Source organism: Orcinus orca, chromosome 6 (genome assembly GCF_937001465.1).
Source record: "Orcinus orca chromosome 6, mOrcOrc1.1, whole genome shotgun sequence".
In the NCBI taxonomy this organism is placed as follows: domain Eukaryota; kingdom Metazoa; phylum Chordata; class Mammalia; order Artiodactyla; family Delphinidae; genus Orcinus; species Orcinus orca.
In genome coordinates this window covers 69,524,232-69,545,648 of record NC_064564.1, presented here as the reverse complement: position 1 = coordinate 69,545,648, position 21,417 = coordinate 69,524,232, and the positions used below count along the sequence as shown (strand labels likewise).

At 43.7% G+C, this 21,417-nt stretch overlaps 1 protein-coding gene across 5 annotated transcripts in view; it reads left to right on the top strand.

Moving 5' to 3' along the window:
* Window positions 1–11,430: 11,430 nt before the first annotated feature.
* Window positions 11,431–21,417, top strand: part of KANK1 (KN motif and ankyrin repeat domains 1) — a 190,968-nt gene continuing 180,981 nt past the window's right edge. For 2 of the 5 annotated variants that reach the window (XM_033440233.2, XM_033440230.2), the window contains exon 1: window positions 11,434–11,767. The gene's annotated coding sequence lies outside the window, so the exon portion shown is untranslated. Of the gene's footprint in view, window positions 11,768–21,417 lie in introns of all 5 variants that reach the window. The other 3 variants (XM_033440234.2, XM_033440232.2, XM_033440228.2) reach the window with 3 other exon arrangements.

Here is a 21,417-nt window from a genome sequence, read left to right as displayed (position 1 = left end):
AGCTCTCATCTCCAGGTTTCTTCTTCTGTGGCGCAGCATGATTTCATAGTCATAAGGAAATGGTCCAGTGTGGCCACTAACTCCCTATGAACTCAATACTAAATTAGTCATTCTGTTCCACGAACGCCTACAAGTATGGGGGCATTCTGGGGCACAGTTCCCGGGTAACTTGTGTGCATTTTGGTTGAGTTTTTTTTCTGCCATCACTGGTCTGCGCTCACACTGTCCAGTGTAGTGGGGATGTGGACCCTGAGAGGAGAGGAGGGCAGTGCTCCTGGGGAGAGAGAGGCTTTGGAGCAGGCAAGGAGGTTAGTGCCTCACCAGTAACAGCAGGCTTCTTCCGCCTTTGCTGCCCGTTCGTGCTGGAAGAGGAAGAAATGAAACAAGCTCAAGTCGTCATTCACCCTCAGATTATTTTATTCTTACTTGGAGAGAGAAAAACCTGCATTTGAGCCCAGCTTCTGGCCCCTTATGAGTTGTTTGAACTTGGATATGTGAACAGTTATGATAACATCTTTCCTGTCTCAATCCCAGGATTATTGGGAGGATGCATAAGTCAATGCATAGGAAAAATGCTGCACACAGTGTCCAGTGAAGCACCAATAAGCACAGCCACTTTCAGTTGGGGTCAGGATTCTCTATTACTGCTGTCTGTTGACATCTATCATCTTGGTGTTATGGTTTCAAGTGAGAGCCTCAAGCAGTATTAACTGTATTATTTTAAGGATGATGTAGCTTCTGGGACCATATTTTACTTTCTGAAGATTGTAATTTTAGGGATAACAGAATACTGAAAAGGGAGTATTCTGGAAAATTGAGGACATATGGGCAGCAGAGAGACATTTTTTAAAAAGTACTAGACTGGAAGTTAGGAGGCTTGATCCCTAGTCCCTCCTCTGTCAGTGATCTTGAACCACTGTGGCACCATTCTGGGCCTCTGTTCCCCAATCTGTAAAATGAAGGTGCTTGACCCATTGTTTTGTAACTGGGATGAGTTGTGGAGTCACCTGGGAAGATCCCCAACGGTGGAGCTTTCGGTTTTTGTTTTGTTTCTTGCTGTGTTTCCAAAACTTAAAAATGTCATTGGCACAGGGTAGGTACTCAATCAATCCATTTTTATTGAACAAATAAAACTTTTTGAAAATTCGCAGGCCTGGGTCCACTCTAGAATCCTTGCAGTATGGGGTAGAACCTGTGTATATATATTGAAAAAGCCCTCCAGATCATTTTGTCAAGCACTCCTGGCTATGAACCACGAAACTCAACAATCCCCAAGGTTCCTTCCACATAGTTGCCGGATTTAGCAAATAAAAATACAAGACATCCAGTTACATTTGAATTTCAGATAAACATGAAAAATATTTTAGTGTAAGTGTATGCCCTGCAATATTTGGTTGTTACAACTTAGGCTCATGGTTAGGGCAAGAGAGTGGCACCTTGAAACTGGCCCAGATTTGGGAATCAGGCAGATAATCTTGGTTTGACTCTTTGCCCTGACTGTGCGATCTTAACAAATTGCTTAACTTCACTGGGCTTTATAACTATAGTATCTCTCCTGTAGAGTTGCTGCAAGTGTTAGAGATCATATAGGCATGATGGCTGGCACTTGGCGAGTATCTAATAAAATTTAGCTATTATTACTATAGTTGATAGGTTTAGTTGGTTTGAAGAAACAAAACTCAGTATCAATGAGACCTTTATTGAATATACTATCAACTAGTAAATAGGCATTCTGAAATGACCAAGATTATAATTCATAGTTCTAGAACTTCCTTGGTGGCACAGTGGTTAAGAATCCACCTGCCAATGCAGGGGATACAGGTTCGATCCCTGGTCCAGGAAGATGCCACATACCCCAGAGCAAGTAAGCCCGTGCGCCACAACTACTGAGCCTGTGCCCTAGAGCCCACGAGCCACAACTGCTGAGCTCATGTGCCACAACTACTGAGGCTGTGTGCTGCAACTACTGAAGCCTGTGTGCCTAGAGCCCGTGCTCTGCAACAAGAGAAGCCACCGCAATGAGAAGCCCGCGCACCGCAACCAAGAGTAGCCCCCACTCGCCACAACTAGAGAAAGCCTGCTCACAGTAATGAAGACCCAACGCAGCCAAAATAAATAAATAAATTTAAAAAATCATTCATTCAACTAATACTGAATTTAAAAAAAAATAGTTCTAGGTAGACCTGGGAAAAGTTAGAATGAATGCTGACCTTCTATCAAACAATACCTCTATGTCTGGGGGAACAAAACATAATAAAAATTAATAGATTATCCAGAATAAATAAAGGACGGAAGTTCTTTCATTTCATTCATTATGAAATGTCATTTGCTTAGCTGACTTTTTCTAACGTCAAAGGTAAATATTCGCTCAGGTTTTATAGGGTCATTAGACAGAGGGATAGGCTATTACTTGGGCAGTGGAAATACTTCAATGCTAACCTAGCTTATCTGTCTTCTAGGTTAAAAGCATCTTCTGTTTCTAGAACTTTTTTGTTTCCAGAAACTTCTAACATATCTCCTCTGGTTAAAAATTAAACACACATGGCAATAAAAGTAAAATGTCCATTCAAAGAAAGCAGTTTTCTCTAGAAATATCTATCTGGACAAAATCTGTAGATAATTTCAAAATGAAATTTAAAGAGGTATGACTGGAAAGTAAATTGACTGTTACATTTTCAACTGAGCTACTCTGATATCAACTACACACTTTAAGTCTGCCAATTGTTATTTCATCGTTTATCCAACACATATTTATTATTGACCATATACTAGGTACCAGATACTGTTGTGCTAGGAATCCTCACTGAACAAAACAGGGGTCAGTGAACATAATAGACCCCAATCCTTGCCTTTGAGGAGCTTGTATTCTGGGGTCGGGAGAGAAATATAAGCTTGCTCCATAAGTGAATTCTGTAGGCTGTAGATGGTGATAAGTGCTGTAGGAAAAGGAGAACGGCAGGAAGATGGGACTAAGTGATAGGGGTGGAGTGGCAATTTAAACAGCATGGTAACAGTGGACCTCTCTGGGAAGGCGACATTTGAGGAAAGGAGGTGATGGCAGGAGCCACAGTGCTCCAGGGATGAAAAGAGGAACATCAAGCACAAAGGACCTGAAGGGGGAGTATGCCTGGAGTGCTCCAAGAATGGGCCAGGAGGCCAGTGTGGCTGGAGTGGAGAGAGGGAAAAGGGGAGGAGGAGGGAAGAGGACTAAGTAACTATTATCGTCTTAATCATGATTAGGGGCTCCATGAACCCAACTTCCAATTCTGAGTCTTAGTTTATCTACTCTATGACTGCAGGGAAATCCTAAACTGCTTACCTGGAATGATGGTTCTTGTAAAGCATGGGTAGGTTAGGATTTATTTCACAAAACTGTGACTGGAGAAAATCAGTATAACTTGGTGGTGATGAATGTGCTTTAACTGATAGATCTGAGTTTATATTCTGGTTTCCTTACTTGCTAGATGTGTGCCCTAGGGCAAGTTACTTAACCTCTCTGTGCTTCACGTTCCATCTCTGCAAAATGAGGCAACTAAAAGTGGCTACTTTTGAGTTGTGAGGGTTATAGGAGAGGGTCCACATAAAATGCTTAGCACAGAGCTTGGCACATAAAATGTACTAAATAAATATCATGATTATTTCTTGAAAAGTATAATTAGGAGGATTAGGCATTTCAAAATATCTATTTCAGTGTACATTTGAAATGTATATTTAATAACCAAAACATGCTCTTGCACAAAAATGTCTTATTATTGTTATGAATCGTTGTGACAGCCAGCCTCCAAATTGATCCCCAATGATCCCTGTCTCTGAGTATTTACACCCTTGTATCGTCCCCTCTCACATTGTACCAGGGTTGGTCTATGGGACCAAAGAATATGGCAGAAGTGATGGCATGCCATTTTTGAGAATAGGTTATAAAACACATTGCAGCTGTGATCTTGATCATTCTCTCTCTTTCTCTCTCTCTCTCAATCATCACTTGTTCTGGGGAACCAGCTGCCATGTCATGAGTAGCACTGTGGAGAGGCCCCCTACGGAGAGGCACCCCCTATGAGGTCCACATGACAAGGAACTGAGGCCTTTTGCCAACAACCATAAGAGTCAGACCCTTCTTGGTAGTGGACCCACCAGCCCTGGTCAAAACTTCAGATGACAAAAGCTCTCACTGGCATTTTGACTCTAACTTCATGAGATACCCTGAGTCAGAACCATCCAGCTAAGCAGATCCCAGATTACTGACCCTCAGAAACTCTGTGAGATGATAAACTTTTATAGTCTCAAGCTTCTAAGTTTTGGGGTAATTTGTTTATGCAGCAACAAATAACTAGCACTCTATGTGTGTGTGTATATTCAACAGTTAATTAAAATTTATATACATATATGTATATGTATATGTTTTAATTAACTTTTGAAAATATAGAATATATTGGATCTAATCCAATTTCTATCATTTTTCTATCACCTTTGGTCTTTAAAGATCACCATTGATCCTTGGTAGTTTATAAGCATTTATTCAGTTATTTTTTACATACTTGTTATCAGTGCATACACTCCTTTTTGTATTTGATTTTCCCCCTTAGAATCATTTCACATGTACCAACAGATTGCAACATTCTTAGCATTTTTACTGGCTATATAGCATTCCTCCCTGTGGCTTTGTCACATCATCTCAAACATTCCCTATTGCAGGATATTCGAGTTACTTTCAGTTTTTAAAATAATAACAAAATAATAGCTGGCACAATAAAAAATAGTGCCAATTAGCTGGGCAATGTACTGAGAATTAAACAGACTAAGTCCCTGCTCTTAGATACATAAAAGACAACACAGAGGGAGCAAGCCCTCCTAAGGTACACGCAGACTACAAGCAGATATTGGACACAAACGTTGGCTAAATAAGTGAGCTGCCTTTTAGGCTGGTCTACGATGGTGAGTACAAAGGAGCTGAGTCAACCTGTTTATGAAGATAATAATAATAATAGTCTTCTAGAATTCAGTGTTTCCTGCTGAAATATAGGAATGACAGTAGACAATAAAACTTTTGCTCCAAGTCTCAAAGCAGAGTTTCAGAGAGGGTAGCCCTGAACAAAAGCCACTGTCCCCAGACTGTGTGTCTGTCTCCTCCCATTTCACCATTCTCCTCCCCTCCTTTGGCTGTGCTTTGTCAGGGTCTACAATTGTGACTGGAAGAAAGAAGTTGATTAAGCCCTTCTTTGCTGGAATCCAGCACGACAATATATGTACCAAGTCTCCTTTTGAACATAGCAGTCATTAAAAGGCTCTTACGTAACCAGATCCTGTAAGAGAGGAGCCATCATTTCTCCAGCTTGGTTGGTTCTGGTGCTCAAGCTCTGACTTTACTCATGTTCCTTACAGGGTTTTGAGGACCACCGGGTAAGCAAGCCATCTTTAACCTTTAAAAAATAATTTGTGATTGAAGGGAGCTACACTTAATATATTAAGAAACATTAAACATGACTAATTCTAAAACCTCATCAGGCTCATGCCCATCAACTAGATTGATGGGCACGAACCTGATGAGGTTGTTTTATTTTTTTTCTGATGAGGTTTTAGGTGCAGCCCTGCCAGTGGCAGGGAGGGGGAATTAACACTTCTTTAAAGACAAGACTGAGGTTGTGTTGACATCAGCGTTCCTTATTAAGTTTCAGCTGTGATCATCCTCAACTGAATGTGGAGCAGCCTCCTTCCTTTCCCCTCCTCCCCACTCAGTGCCCCTACCACCACGGAAGACTCCCCTCCCTGTCAGCTTCACTAAGAGAAACTTCGTATTTATCTTCCGTTAAAAGTTTGTCTGATGAAAAGGCTCCAAGGCTCAAAAGACAGCTCAGTTGTTTGAAAACTCCTGGGTTAGAGAATGGTGCTATGAGGTCAAGGTCGAAAGGTCACTGGGTCGGGGTTTCCTTGCCAAAGGAGAAAAAGCTTCAGTGACAATGACTCAGCTCAAAGTTATCGCTAACATGGTTGCAAAAGCAAAACAAAACAATGTAATGCACATGCTGTCCTAGCTGGAATGATCAGTGCTGAGTTCTGGCTCTGCACTCCTGCAACGTGGGTTTGCATCCTATCTCCACCACTTAGCACTGTGGCTTTCTGCAGATATTTGAAACTCTTTAAAGCTCCATCTTCATTGCTCCAAACTGTGGATATAATCATGTCTACCTCACAGGAGAAGCAAGTTCTCAATAAGTGCTATCATTTACTAAAATTATATTGTTAATTATAATAATGCTTATATTATTATAAATATTATATAACTAAGCCTATTATTATAAGATTATAATAATACTTATTAATAGTTACATCTTTCAAGTCAAAGTCTATTATATTACAGTTAATTTAGTGTATTTATTAACTCCCCTAAAGGTCAGGTGGTTTCTCGGGTTTCTTCATCTTTGTGTCCTTTATAAAAATTAACTGAATGCTTTGGACACAGTAGACCCTCAATAAGTATTTGTTAAATAAATAAATGTTCTAAATATAGTGGGTCTGCAGGGATAGGCTTGTACACATAATCCCTCCACTTAGCATCCTAGGAGAATGTCATACACCTTTAAATGCTCTATAAATATTTTATAAGAGTAACAATGATGTAATGAAGATTATAATTATGAATAAAGATTACTCTTAGCTTAAATTTCCTGAAATAGGGTTAAGTCCTTCAGCAGCATATAAAACATATTCACACAGGGTTTCAGCCTAATGCAAACTGAACCCTAACTTACTTTGTTAAATAACTAAAGCAAATGAATTGCTGAGTCCTTTACCTTTCAAACAATCGTTTCCAGGAACCAGAAGTGTGGGGCTATAGATTGAAATAAATTAGGCCTTCTTTTTTTCTAGATTTAGGTAATCATTATCTTACGTGTTTTCTGACAACAGTCAGCAACTAGATTATTTTACATTCATTTCCTAAGCTTTGTGATGCTTCTAACTAAATGGCAAACCAGCTAGTGAAATGTGAGTTATGGGCTTTGGGATATAGAAAGTAGCAGAGCTGGCCCTATGGGCCATTCCCTTCTGCTTCTCTATCTTAGATTTCTCCAACCAGGGAAGCTGAAGCTCTCTTTTGGAAGAGGAAACCACAGAGCCACTGGCAGAAGGTAAGTCTTCCAGACTGTGAGTCATAGACTAGCATTTTGTAATATTAATAAATGTTCCTTAAAAAGAAGATTCCTTAGCGGTAGTAAGACCTTGGGCAAGGGTGAGGGAACACACGGCTTCCCTTAATAAACTTCCAAGGTTGGCACTGGAAAAGGATCTGCAGGTGGTGGATCCAGCTGTCTCAACTGCACAGTCCCCCTGCCCCCCAGTTCACCTTCCCTTTGAGGGAGACTCCCTTGTGCTGTGCTCAGGTCTGCACCCACAGTCTCTCTCTCTCTTACACACACAGACACATTCTTGCCACTTTGACTTCCCTTTGACACTCTGGCATGAAGACAGCTAAAACCCCTTCCCTCACATCTCTGTAAAAGATTTGAGAATGACAAAACTTAAAATCTCAATGATAACTATGGTATACATCCATTGTAAACAAAGAAACAAACAAAAAGGCGGGGGGTGGAGGAGATGAAGAAGAGTAGAGTATTAGGAAGGAAATTGCTTCCAGGGCCTGCCCCAATTTTACCTGTCCCAAAGGTCTGGTACAACGTTGGTGGCCTCCTGCCTGTGTCTTCCTTGCTCTCTCCTGATTTCTCTCCTTGCTGCCATGTACCTTATTGGGCCTGAGTGTATGGGACACTCTCAAGGTGCCAGATTCTTACCTGCAGTATATCCAAGGCCCATTCTCGTGCAACTCACTCTGTGAGGTTTGATCCTTACTGTAACTTGATGAAGCAGGCACAGTAGGTATTCCTTCCATTTTACAGACAAGGCGCTTGAGGCTCAGGGAGGTTAAAGAGTTGGCTGCTGGTGTTTGCACACAATTCCTAGTATATGACAGATGACTAATTGCATTACACGAAGGGCCGCAATGCAAATGGTCTGGTAGAATGTACCAGTGTAGATACTCTTTAACTGCAAAGTGTGTATAACTTATGGTCATGTTCATTATTAATGTACTAGATTACCTTAACTGAATCCTGAGGGAATGGGCACAGGACAAATTGGTTTTGACAGGAAAGGAGGGAGAGGAAAAGGTTCTGAACATGGGGATGCTGCCAGTAAGACGGTCCTCGATATGACCACAAGTGTAGAGCGCTGGGCCACATGATGCCATTGGGGGTGATATCAAATAAATAAATAATATGTGTTAAAAAGTGCCTGAAGGAAATTTGCTGTAATCTTAACAGTGGCTATATCTAGGTGATGGAGCCATAAGCAATTTTTATTTTTCTTTATTCTTTTTTATATTTTTCCAAAATCTTTTTCTTATAATGGTCATACATCACTTTTTTTTTTTTTTTTTTTTTTTTTTTTTTGCGGTACGCGGGCCTCTCACTGTTGTGGCCTCTCCCGTTGCGGAGCACAGGCTCCGGACGAGCAGGCCCAGCGGCCATGGCCCACAGGCCCAGCCGCTCTGCAGCATGTGGGATCTTCCCGGACCGGGGCACGAACCCGTATCCCCTGCATCGGCAGGCGGACTCTCAATCACTGCGCCACCAGGGAAGCCCGTATACATCACTTTTATAGTCTAGAAAACTGTTAAGTGTTACTTATGTGTTAGCTTATGTTATTTTGTAAAAATATATGACTATAGGGACTTCCCTGGTGGTCCAGTGGTTAAGAATCTGCCTTCCAGTGTAGGGGATGTGGGTTCGATCCCTGGTCGGGGAACTAAGATCCCACATGCCGGGGGTGGGGGGGCGGGGAACTAAGCCCGAGCGCCGCAGCTACTGAGCCTGTGTGCTCTGGAGCCGGCGCACCACAACTAGAGAGAAGCCCGAGTGCTGCAACGAAGAGCCCTCACACCACAATAAAAGATGCCATGTTCCGCAACTAAGACCTGACGCAGACAAAAATAAATTAAAAAAAAAATATATAGATGACTATCAAATGAAAAACATATGTGCTTCAAAGGACACTATCAAGAAAGTGAAAAAGACAAGCCACATAATGGGAGAAAATATTTACAAATATATACCACATAAAGGACTAGTATCACTTATCAGATATAAGTAAAGGTCTCTTATAAAGACCAACAATAAAAAGACACATAACCCAATTTTAAAATGGGCAAATTATTTGAATAGACATTTCTGCAAAGAAGATATACAAATGGCCGGTAAGGATATGAAAAGATGCTGAACATTATTAGCCATTAGGGAAATGCAAATTAAAACCGTGAGCTACCACTTACTATCTATATATGAGATGACAATAACAACAGTCAGCAAGGATATGGAGAAATTAGAACCCTCATAATGGGAATGTAAAATATTACAGCCACTTTGGAAAAATGTATATGAGTTCCTCAAAAAAGTAATTATAGAGTTACTGTATAGCCAAGAAGTTCTACTCCTAGACATACACCCAAGAGAAATGAACAGATGTGTTTACACAAACACTTGTACATGAATGTCTTAGCAGCATTATTCTTAAGAGCCAAGAAGTGGAAACAATCCAAAATGCCCATCAATGTATGAATGGATAAACGAAATGTGGTCTTATCCATACAGTAGAATATTATTCAGCTATAAAAAGGAATGAAGTACTGATACACACTACAACATGGACGAACCCTGCATATAAATGTTAAGTTTAAGAAGCCAAACCCAAAAGCTATATGTTACATGTTTCTATTTATATGAAATGTCCAGAATAGGCAAATTCATGGAGACAGAAAGTAGATTAGTGGTTGTCTGGGGCTACGGCGGGGGGTGGGGTGGGGTGGCGGGGCTGGGGAGTGACTGTTAATGAGTATGGGGTTTCTTATCGTAATGATATGAAAGTGTTCTGGAATTAGATAGTGGTGATGGTTGCATAACTGAAAATATATTCAAAATCACTAAATTATACACTTTAAGAGTAAATTTATGCTATGTGAATTGTATCTCAGTAGGAAAATGACTAAAAATGAAGTAAAATTTCAAATATAAATCCACTAAAAATTCAGAATCTGCCACACTTTTGATTAGGTTTGTCTCCTTTTGAGGACCTACAAAATAAATGTGTACTGACTAAATGTAAGGAAGGAGAAATAAAGGATGGAGGGCACTTTGTGTATGCAGGAGCCCCCTTGGGAATAAGTATTCTTTTCATAGAATCATAGACATTTGTGGGAGGAGGGATTTTAAAGAAGATCCATTGAATCCATATAGCCTATTCTACAGATGAAGAAACTGAGGCCAAGAAGGAGGAAAGACTTTGTTTACTGTCACCCGGTGAGCTGGCAAAGGAATGAGGCTAAAAGTGAGATTTCCTGCCCCTGTGTATCTGTGAGCTGCCCTTTGCTTGTCTTCTTCACAGACAGGGGCCATCAGTTTCAGGATTTTGCAGGTGTGCTTTGCTGTGAACATGTAGGGATTTCACAGCCTCTTCTCCCCAGAGGCTAGCATCTTGTGAGGTTTGGTGACTCTTCACTGTAACCTACTTGCAAAAACACTGTGACTGCCTAAAGCCCCTCTGGGTGTGTGCTCTGCTGGAGAGCTCAGGAGGTGACCCCCTTCCCGCTCCCCGCGCTTAAGAAAATCAGTGATTGGAGACCTGGCATTAGTGTTTCTTGTCTTGGGTCATATTTGTCGGTCCTCCCGTCCTTTTTATTCAAACCATCTTCAATTTGAAAGAAGCCTCAAATCACAGCCTCACTTGCACCCACTTAGGTTGCTCTGAATCGAGTGTCTGACTTCCTAGCTCGGTTCTAAGCTCCCCAGGCAGGCACTGCGTCTTCTTTGGGGTCCCCCGAACACCTGCACCCTTCTGGACACGCATTCTCTCCTTTTCACCGAGGACTCCGTCCTGCATCCGAGCCGGCGCGAGCGCACGGAGGACACAAGGCCGGTCCACAGACTGTCCCGCTCAGGCACCTGCAGGAAACCAGATCCCTGAACGCTCCAGAGTCCCGCTCTCACCAGGGGCCTGGAAACAAACCGACACCCACTGAGCAATTTCTTAGTGGAGGGATGGGGCAGTAAATGGTGCTAGGCGGGGGTGTTAACCGTGCCAGCCTCCCGCGTCCAGGTACTCCTCTGGGCCAGAGATGATAGAATCGATCTGACCCAAGTCTCACTGGGGATGGATTTTTTTTTTTTCCCTCCCTCGGGGAAAGAAAGTAAACACGCGTAGGCAGCAGGAGTGTGCCGGGGCGGAGGAAGCTGCTCTGCTTGCTTCTCGCGGTGCCGAAGCCAGTGGGCCTGGGCGAGGCGGCGGAGGTGCGCGAAGGTGCCTCGTGGGCCTGGTGGAGTTGGAGCGGCGCGCAGGCGCACTGGAGTCTGCCCGCCGGCCGGCTCCGGGGTACAAAGAGAGTGCCGCCGAAAGTCGGGGTTCCTTGAGGTCTCGGGAGCCGCCTGGGGTTTCGCAGGCCTGAGCTGTGCCTCCGTCGCGCTCCGGGACGCAGCCACAGTCGTTTCCCACCCGGAGTCGGAGGCTTGTGGGTCTCCGACTATCTCGCTTTTGCGGTAGCAGCGGGGCCCAGGTGGTTCCAGCACGTTTCGGGGTTTAATTCTGGCGCTTGCGAGCTGGGAAGGCTCCGCCCTCCGCCGCCCCGCCCCGCCCCGCCCCGCCCCGCCCCCTCCTCCGAGGTCCGGGAGCCGCGGGCGAGGAAAAGAGGGGCTGGCCGGTTGCCGCAGGTTGAGAGGAGCAACTGGAGGTGAGTGGAGCTGAGGTCTTCGCTGCGCCCCCTTTCTCTTGCGGGTCAGCGCGGGGGCTCGGGTCTCCGACCCCTGTCCCGGGCCGGTCTCCGCGCTCAGCCAGGCCAGCTTGGCGCGCGCCGGTGGCGGAGGGCAGCCCCCGCGGGCTCCCGCTCGCCCGGTTACCCTGGCGGCCTCAGGACGGGCCTAGGGACGGGGTCCGAGAGGTTGCTGCGGCCCCGCGGTCCGCCGTCTTCGGCGCACTGCGGCGGCGGGGCTCGAGGGTTTGGAAGGGGAGCGCGGCGCGCGCGGCTTTGGGGCAGCGGGAAAGTCCGGGCCGGGCTGAGAGGCGGGAGGGTGCGGGCGTCTCTCAGGCCGGGACGCACGGCCTTTGGGTGTCCCCGGGTCCTTTATTAGCCCGGGTAGGCTGAGACAGCTCTCCGAGGCGTCTCCCCTGGAAGTTTTCGGCTCCGCTCCGCAGGAGGGAGTGGCGGTCGACCCCTTTCTTCCTCGGTCGCGGAGCGGCAGGTGGCCTCCGGTCGCCCTCAGCGGACTCCGAGATGGCTCCGGCCAGGGTTGAAGGGGCCGGGCGGTGGGGGAGGAGTTCGGGAGCTCTGGGCCTCCGGGGCCAGTCGAACCCGGCCGGGACAGCGTGGGCTTCTGGTGGTCGTGTCGAGGCAGGGTGCGAGCGCTCTTAAGCAGACTTGTTCCCTCAACGCCCCCCCTCTTCCAAGCCCCTTCCATGCCCACGGCAGTCTCCTCCCCTTGACCGTTCTTCTCCACCTGGGTCCGCGGGGAACTTTCAGAGGCAACTCTTCGCGGCGGGTCCTGCAAGTCAGCAAGAACTTGTGCTGCGCGGGGGTGACTTGACGAGGGCTTTGGCAAGTTAGCGTTAAAAACAATCTATGGCGTCCCCCAGCGCCCGCTCTCTGCACATCGTCTCTACGGAGGTTCGTCGAATTAATGAAACACTATATCAAGACGGGAGCCGTGAGACTAACAAGGAAGGTTAATCATCCAGATCTATAGTTGTGCACTTTCTTGCCCCAGCTTCATCCCATCCACCTCTGAGCTGGATGGAAATCAGGGCCAGTTTCCTCGTTTTTAATTCATGAGTGTATTCACCTTGCTTTTTAGGTGGTACTTAGCTGTCCATCTGCTAGTTGCTTCTTTCATCCAACTTTCTCTACAAAAAAGTTGGGCACTCCCACATGTTATTTATTTTAAAAGTTGAGATATGATAAACGTTCCATAAATTTACCCACTTAAAGAGTATAATTCGGTGTTTTTTTTTTTAGTATATTCACAGCTGTGCAGTCGTCCCTACTGTCTAATTCCAGAACATTTTCATCACCCCCAAAAGTAACCTAGTGCCCATTAAGCAGTTATTCCCCATTTCCCCTTCCCCCAGCCTCTCACTCCCTGATTATAAAGTGAAGCTTTCCCAAGATAGAAATTGAATGAGAAAACTGAGATTATTAACTTCGGCCCTTTTTCAGTTAGTAGATTTGGGGAAAGGTGCTGCTGCTGAGCAATGGAAGAAAAATTAAGAATGGGCTGTCCTCTGGTGAGATTACAGTGTCTAAGGATGGAGGAGAAGCTGCCAGTAGAGGAATAATTGCCTCCTTTAAAAATACATAAGTTAGGGACTTCCTTGGTGGCGCAGTGGTTAAGAAGCCATCTGCCAATGCAGGGGACACGGGTTCGATGCCTGGTCCAGGAGGATCCCACATGCCGCAGAGCAGCTAAGCCCGTGTGCCACAACTACTGAGCCTGCGCTCTAGAGCCCGCGAGCGACAGCTACTGATCCCCACATGCTGCAACTACTGAAACCTGCACACCTAGAGTCCATGCTCTGCAACAAGAGAATCCACAGCGATGAGAAGCCCCCTCTTGCCACAACTAGAGAAAGCCCACACGCAGCGACGAAGATCCAACGCAACCAAAAAATAAATAAATGAATAAATAAGTTAATAATAAAAAATACACAAGTTAGGAATGCATTTTATCCCTGTAGGTAGGGCACGCCAGTGCTTTGGGGCACTTTCACACTTTAGATTTGCCAAGTCCACAAATCATTCCAGTTGAGGTTCTGCCTCAGCAAATGCGAGTTCTATTTTGTGTATGTGTTTTGGGGGGAGGTGTTAGTTTTGTTTTAAAGTATCCACTGTCCCCAAAGAAAGAAACCACAGATAAATGGCCACTAGAATGGATACATTCAAGACTTGGGTTCATTTCATGAGCATCAGCACCTGCTCTCAAATAGCCCTATGAGCTACTGTGCTCATGTATTAACCCTTGGTCTGAGGTGGAGGAGGAGGATGGGAAAGGGTCTAGTTGGAGGAAATTCAAGAAACTGGGGAAAGGAGATGGAGAAAGGCTGAAAGGGGAGTACTTGTGGGAGCTGAGGTCTGTTAAAATGGAGAAGGGTGAGCAGATTCAGAAGCAGCAAAGGGGAATCTCAGAAATTTCGGACCCTTAAGCATTTTGTTGGACTATTTGTGCACGCTCTGAAGATCACGTTTTTTTTTTTTTTTTTGGCGGTACGTGGGCCTCTAACTGTTGTGGCCTCTCCCGTCGCGGAGCACAGGCTCCAGACGCTCAGGCACAGTGGCCATGGCTCACGGGCCCAGCCGCTCCGCGGCATGTGGGATCTTCCCAGACTGGGGCACGAACCCGTGTCCCCTGCATCGGCAGGTGGACTCTCAACCACTGAGCCACCAGGAAAGCCCTGAAAATCACGTTTTAGTGAGCAGAGCTGAAGCTATCCAAATTACACAACCACCGTGCTTCTCTTCTGCCCTCCAATCAGGTGAAGTCAAGTTGGTTTCAAATGTTACAGGATATTTTATGCCTGTTGCATGGGTGGCTTGGCTTATGCATCTTTTTTAAAAAAGTAATTTTAAAGTTGAACTATAACATACATATAAATCTTAAGTGTACAATTTGATGAATTTTCACAAAGTGAGCATAAACTTATAACCAGCACTGAGATCAGGAAACAGAGCATTGCCTTGCCTTTCTTCAGTCACACTGTCTCCCCAGAGGTGACCACTGTCCCAGCTATCGGTTAGTTTTGCCTGTCTTCATGGTCTGTATACACATGGGATCATACAGTATGTTTTCGTGGGGGGTTTTGTTTTCGTTTTGGTTTGGTATCTGGCTTCCTTTAGTCAAAATTATGTTTGTGATATTTAGCCGTGTTGTTGCATGTGGCTGTATTTCGGCCATTATCATTGCTGTGCAATGTTTCATTGTGTGTACCACAGTTTATCCATTCTAGAGTTGATGGGCATCTGAGTAGTTTCCGAATTTTGTCTGTGGGGAATAGTGTGACTGAACATTCTACTACATGGCTTGATACACAGTACACATTTGTATAGGGGATGTAGTCAGGAGTAGAATTGTGCTTAACTCCTCTCCTCCCTCTTTCCTCTCAAATAAAATTGAGTGAAAATTCCTCTAAGGTGAAGGCTGCTCCACCAACTTTCATTTAGAATAAACCAATATCAATGAACTTTAATAAATAATAATTACATTTCTATTTTATGCAAGGCCCTGGTGGGGGGAATTCAGAGACTAAGACCCTCATATGGTTCATAGCAGATGGGGAGATGTAAGGATACAGAATTGAATAGGAGGCAGAAGGATGGAAATATCTGATATAAATGGCTCATTGGAAATGTAGGGGAAATTAACACCGAGTAGAGAGATCTGGTTGATGTTTAGGGAGATTGGGCCTTGAAGAATGTGCTCAGGTGGGGGTTAGAGTAAAAGACATTGCAGTTTAGGCCATGGCTGTTGAAGGAGCAAGGAAGTCCAGCAGTGCTTGACACATGATAGCATTGTCAGTCAGTCACATGCTTAGAGACCCAGGTGAATGGCAATTTGAGATTGTGCCCTTCATCCAGTGGTTCGTGATTATGAACCAGCCTGGTGATCTCTGTGGAAATGTTGTAGCTCTGAATCCAGACTGGCCTGTTTGACTCTAGGTGCTGCTGCTTGCTGTGTGACCTTTCATATAGTTACTGAACCTCTCTGTGTCTCAACTTACCATCTATAAAAAGGGGATAATAAAAAGCACTCCCCTGACAGGGTTATTATGAGGATTAAATGAGTTAAAACACATAGCACGTTGAGGATTGCCTGGTACACAGTAAGTGCTAAACATGTTTGCTGTTGTTTCTTTAATTTATAATTGTTTAAATTTCTATAGTAATATTTGTACATAGTAAGAATAATGAAAATAACAAAGAAGGGTTTAAAATGAAAGCTAAAACCCATTACTCTTTTCTGATCCTAGCTCAACTATGTCTGTTTTTAGTACTTTTGGTTGTTATCATTGAACAAATTAACTTAAAATTTAGTGGCTTGAACAACTGTTTCATGGTATTATGTGTCCTGTGGGTCAAGGATTCAGGCAGGGCTTGGCCGCTTCTCCTCCTTGTGGTGTTGACTGAGGTCTCTCTATTGCACACACAATGGGCTGGTGTGCACACAATGGGCTGGTCTGGAGGGTCCAGTAAGGCTTTGCTTCCATGCCATGCGCCTTGGCAGGGTTGGCTGATAGACTGGGCTCAGCATTAACTGTTGACTAGAGTGCCTACACATGGCAGCTTCAGCATGTTGGCCCAAGGTAGTTGCACTGCTTACATGGCCATCACCTTCCTCCAGGTATTAATCAGGGTCTGTAGAGAAACCGAAGAGTAGAATGTATATATGTTTATAGAAAGATTTATCATAAGGAATTGGCTCACACATTTGTGGAAGTCGGTGATTTCAAAGCCTGCAGCGTGGGCCAGTGGACTGGACACCCAGGAGAGCTGGTGTTACAGATGAAGACTAAAGGCAGTCTCCTGGAGAATTCCCCCTTGCTCCGGGAGGCCAATCTTTTTGCCCTATTCAGGCCTTCAGCTGATTGGATGAGGACCACATGTTATGGAGAGCAATCTGCTTTACCCAGAGTTTACCAATTAAAATGCTAATCTCATCCCAAAACACCCTCCAAGAGGACACACACAATTAACTTGAGCTATGAGTGCCTCAAGTGAAGGAGTTGGAAGCTTCTTGCCCTTTTATGACCCAGCCTCAGAAGTTACATAACTTCCTTTTCACCAAGCTCTGTTGATTGGGTCAGTCACAAAGCCTGCTCAGACTCAAGGGGAGAGGACATAGACTGGCCACTTGGTGGGAAGAGTGTCAAAGCATGTGCAGCCTTCTTTATAAACCTGCCACAGTCTACACTTGTTTCACAAATTTGACAATAGCTCTTAACTCCCTGCTAAGGAAGAACTGGAATTTGTATTACCTCCCGCCTCTCTTTTCTTCCTCTCCCCTTTGCCTCCCAATATTTATTAGATATCGTATTATTTTTATTTTATTAATTTTAGTTCTCTTTTCAGTTACCTTTATAATTGTTTTAAAATTAATTATTTATTTATTTGGCTGCATTGGTTCTTCGTTGCTGTGCGCCAGCTTTCTCTAGTTGCGGCGAGTGGGGGCTACTCTTCGTTGCAGTGTGCAGTCTTCGCATTGCAGTAGCTTCTCTTGTTGTGGAGCACGGGCTCCAGGCACACAGGCTACAGTAGTTGCAGACCCCGGGCTATTAGTTGTGGCTCATGGGCTCTAGAGTGCAGGTTCAGTAGTTGTGGTGCACGGGCTTCATTGCTCCACGGCATGTGGGATCTTCCAGGACCAGGGCTTGAACCCATGGCCCCTGCATTGGCAGGTGGATTCTTATCCACTGCGCTACCAGGGAAGTCCCTACCTTTATAATTTTAAATAACGTGTTCCACACTTGACAAGGCCATGGCAGGTGGAACGCTCACGTTTGTTGGAGTGTTTGTGTGTGTGTGTGTCTTTGGGAGGGGCAGTGAAGGAGAATAACAGAACTGTCTTCAATGGGGGACATCTGACAATGAGGCTCTTACTAAAACACTGCAGCCACTAGGCGTGTGAATTGCCTTGAGCATGTACTCTGCGTGAGCAGAGCAGTTTTTATTTTCTCTCTTTGGCTTCTAAACTCAGGTACTCGTTTGCCTTTTCCTTTCTTCAGTTTTGCATTTGAAGTATGAATGCTGGAAGCAAATGATATTCTCACTGATGAAGAAGCTTAAAACAGATATACTGTTGAGCTGGTTATTTGTGTATGGATGTATACACCAGGAAAACCTGTCAGAAATAAGTATCCTTATGTTACTTTTGTTACAGAAGCAATCAGTTAATTGGAGAGAGTTATATATTTCAGGAACCCTGTAGCTCTGTTTTAGGGTGGTTTTTTTCCTTTTTTAAAAAATTCATTTAGGGAACTCCCTGGTGGTCCAGTGGTAGGACTTGGCGCTTTCACTGCTGGGGCCCGGGTTCAATCCCTGGTCAGGGAACTAAGATCCTGCAAGCCACTCGGCACAGCCAAAAAAAAAAAAAAAATTCATTTAGTTAATGGAATTGACCAATGGGGCATAGTTTAAGTCTCAGGAGACATACTAATACATTTTTATAATTATCTAATCCCCTGAGAAGCACACAAGAAGAACCTCTATTCTTGTTGGTTTACATTTATTGCATATTGCAGTTAAAACTCCTTTTGATATTTATTTTATCTAATTTTTGGCTTGATTAGAGGCAAGAATGTAAATTTGTTGATATTTGCATTACATTTTTGGCTACATTTGTTCAGATTTCTGTTGGTAATTCCGACTTGTTCACCCTTTGACCTTGGGGAAAATATGAAAAAATAATTAGGTAGAAATAGGTAGAAATCAAGCCTGAATTTATTCATCCTTCCTCCTTTCCTTCCTCTCCCTTCCTCTTCCCTTCTCCCTCTCTTTTGTATTATTCTTAACAGAACTGCTCTTTCCTCTAAAAAATACGTGTTTAAGAGTAGCCCTTTTTAGGGGCTGGAATTGTCCCTATTATGTGATGTTATGACTCACTTTTCTATGAAATACTCGCTCATCTCCCTTCCCCAAAATAGAACCATAGACCCAAGCTGATCATCTTTGTATTATACCCCATTCCAGTCACTACTGTAGCCCAAAGGATATGCTTCTAATATCATTGATTACTTTCGTCAGATTTTTGAACTTTATAGAATCACAGAGTGTGTACTTTCTTGTGTCTGGCTTCTCTCACTCCATGTCCTATTTGTAAGATTGATCTGTTGTTGTCTTATGTGGCTCTGGGTTGTTCATTTTCATTGCTTATTGTATTCCATTGTGTGAATGTACTACTGTTTATCCATCCTACTGGAGATGTACATTGGGTTGTTTCCAGTTTTGGACCAATAATGAACAGTGTTGTTATAAACAATTTTGTGCATGTTTTCTCATGAACCTATGTATACCTTTCTGTTGGATAAGTATCTAGGAGTGGAATTGCTGGGCCACACAGTTCACCTGTAGTAGGGACTGCCAGAATGGTTTTATTAATTTATGTTGCCAACAGTGGTGTGTGAGTTCTAGTTGCTCTACATTCTTGTCAATGCTTGTTAGTGTCTGTTGTCTTATTTTAGCCATTCGAGTAAACGTGTGTTGTTGAATTCCCCAGATGACTAATGAAGATGAGCACCTCAAAGAGAGCTCATATTCTTTTTGTTTTATGGCACAGTGAGATAGGAAAGGTAGGCCAGTTAAAGAATTCATTGAGACTTTATATCAGTTTCTTAACTAGTCTGGCTTTTCTGTTTTTCCATGCTGTATAATTCATTTCTTGTGAGTTTTTTTTCTTTTAATTGGTAGGAGACGCATCTCAAGAGATTTACTACTAATAAAAGTTTAAAGAGTGGAAATTCGTGAATAAACTCTACTGGTTCTGAGAATTAAAGTATTCAGTATATTTAAAGACTGAAATTTTGCTCATGCTGTCTTACTCTTTCAACTTTTCTAATTTGTTAAATCAATCTATTGATTTTTGCTATTCACTGTGAAATTTTTATAGGGGAATTTGCATGGGTCATGCTCTGTAGTTGGCCAGGAATTAGATTTCCACATGAAAATGTAAAAGAAGAGTTGAGTTCTTGGTGCATAATTTTTTTTTAAGATTTATTTTTTATATATATATATATTTATTTATTTAATTTATTTTTGGCTGCATCGGGTCTTAGTTGCAGCACGTGGGATCTTGGTTGAGGCATGCGGGATCTTTCACTGAAGCGCATGGGCTTCTCTGTAGTGGCATGCGGGTTTTCTCTTCTCTAGTTGTGGGGTGGGCTCCAGGGCGTATGGGCTCTGTAGTTTGCGGTACGTGGGCTCTAGTTGAGGTGCGCGAGCTCAGTAGTTGTGGCATGCAGGCTTAGTTGCCCTGCTGCATGTGGGATCTTAGTTCCCTGACCAGGGATTGAACCCATGTCCCCTGCATTGTGAGGTGGATTCCTTACCACTGGACCACCAGAGAAGTCCCTTGGTGCATAATTTTTTAAAGGAAAAACAGGTTGTCCACACAGGGATAAGCTGGATATTGTGAAGCTTCAGTGTCCATGCTGAAAGTTTTTGCCATTTCTTAGAAAATGAAATAAGTAGTTTTGATGAAACTTAACATATGATTTGGTGGGCTTGAGTTTATTTTGATTTATTTTCTGTTGGCCTTTTGAAATTCATCCTTCTGCTTCTCTTTAGGGCACCTGTTTTATCTTCTCAATTGTTTCTTCTTAAGGATTGTATGCTTCTTTAAGAATGCAACCTGGCTCTGTACTTCCTCAGTGAGTATGTTCTGTCTTCCCTTAAATATTTCTAGGGGTATTACTGACCAAGGGATAGACACTATTTAGACACTATTGGTCTTAAATACTTCTAAGGTATTTGTGGCTACTGTTTGGTTTCTTGGCGGCAAGATTAAATCCTGTGAGGCATAACCTGAAGGGTATTTGGAGAATCCAGGCTTCTGACCTTGAGGGCAGAATAAGACTTCTCTGTCTTCGGAGACGTCACCCTTTGCTCTCCTTTAGAATTATGACTCAGGAGTGGGAGGAGAGTTGGCTGAATCCTTATCATGGAGAGAAGGCTGGGAGAGAAATGATTGAGGTTTACTTACTACAACTCAGAATTTCTCAGCCCTGGCAGGGTTTCAGTCACAATTGGGAGAAGCAACTCAAATAGTTCACTGTGATGAAAGTTTGTGTATATTTAATTTTTTTTTAATGTTGAGAGAATTCAAGGCTAGGTCTCTAATGAAAGTCATATGAACTTACTTGTGTTCTGATATGTTTTTATTTGGGGGAGGTTGGAAAGGGGAAAGTTGCCGCTGTCGACTGGGGTCTGAGAATCGTTCATCATGTTGAGAATGACAGCCATGTGGGAGGGGGACACAGTGTGGAGACACTGCCTTGAGGAACACAAGGGGCTTTTTGTGGAGTGGCCAAGTGGGAGGGGAGTGACTAAGTTACACTTTGTAGGCATTCAACAGTATTTGTTGAATGAATGTGTATACTTTCATCAGCGGCCTACTAAGGCTGCCAGATCTGCATGAGGGTTATCAGTTCATCAGTTTTTATAGTGGTTTAGGTGCCCACTGAATGGTAACCTATCCTGCAGGCGATCAGGAAGTTCATGCTTCCATCAGTTGAAGTTTAAACATTTTGGTTGTAAAGAGATTTGTCCTAACAAGATTTGACCCCAGCTGCCAGGTGTGTATGTGAGTCAGGTGTTGATTCTTAGCACTCTTCTTCACACACACC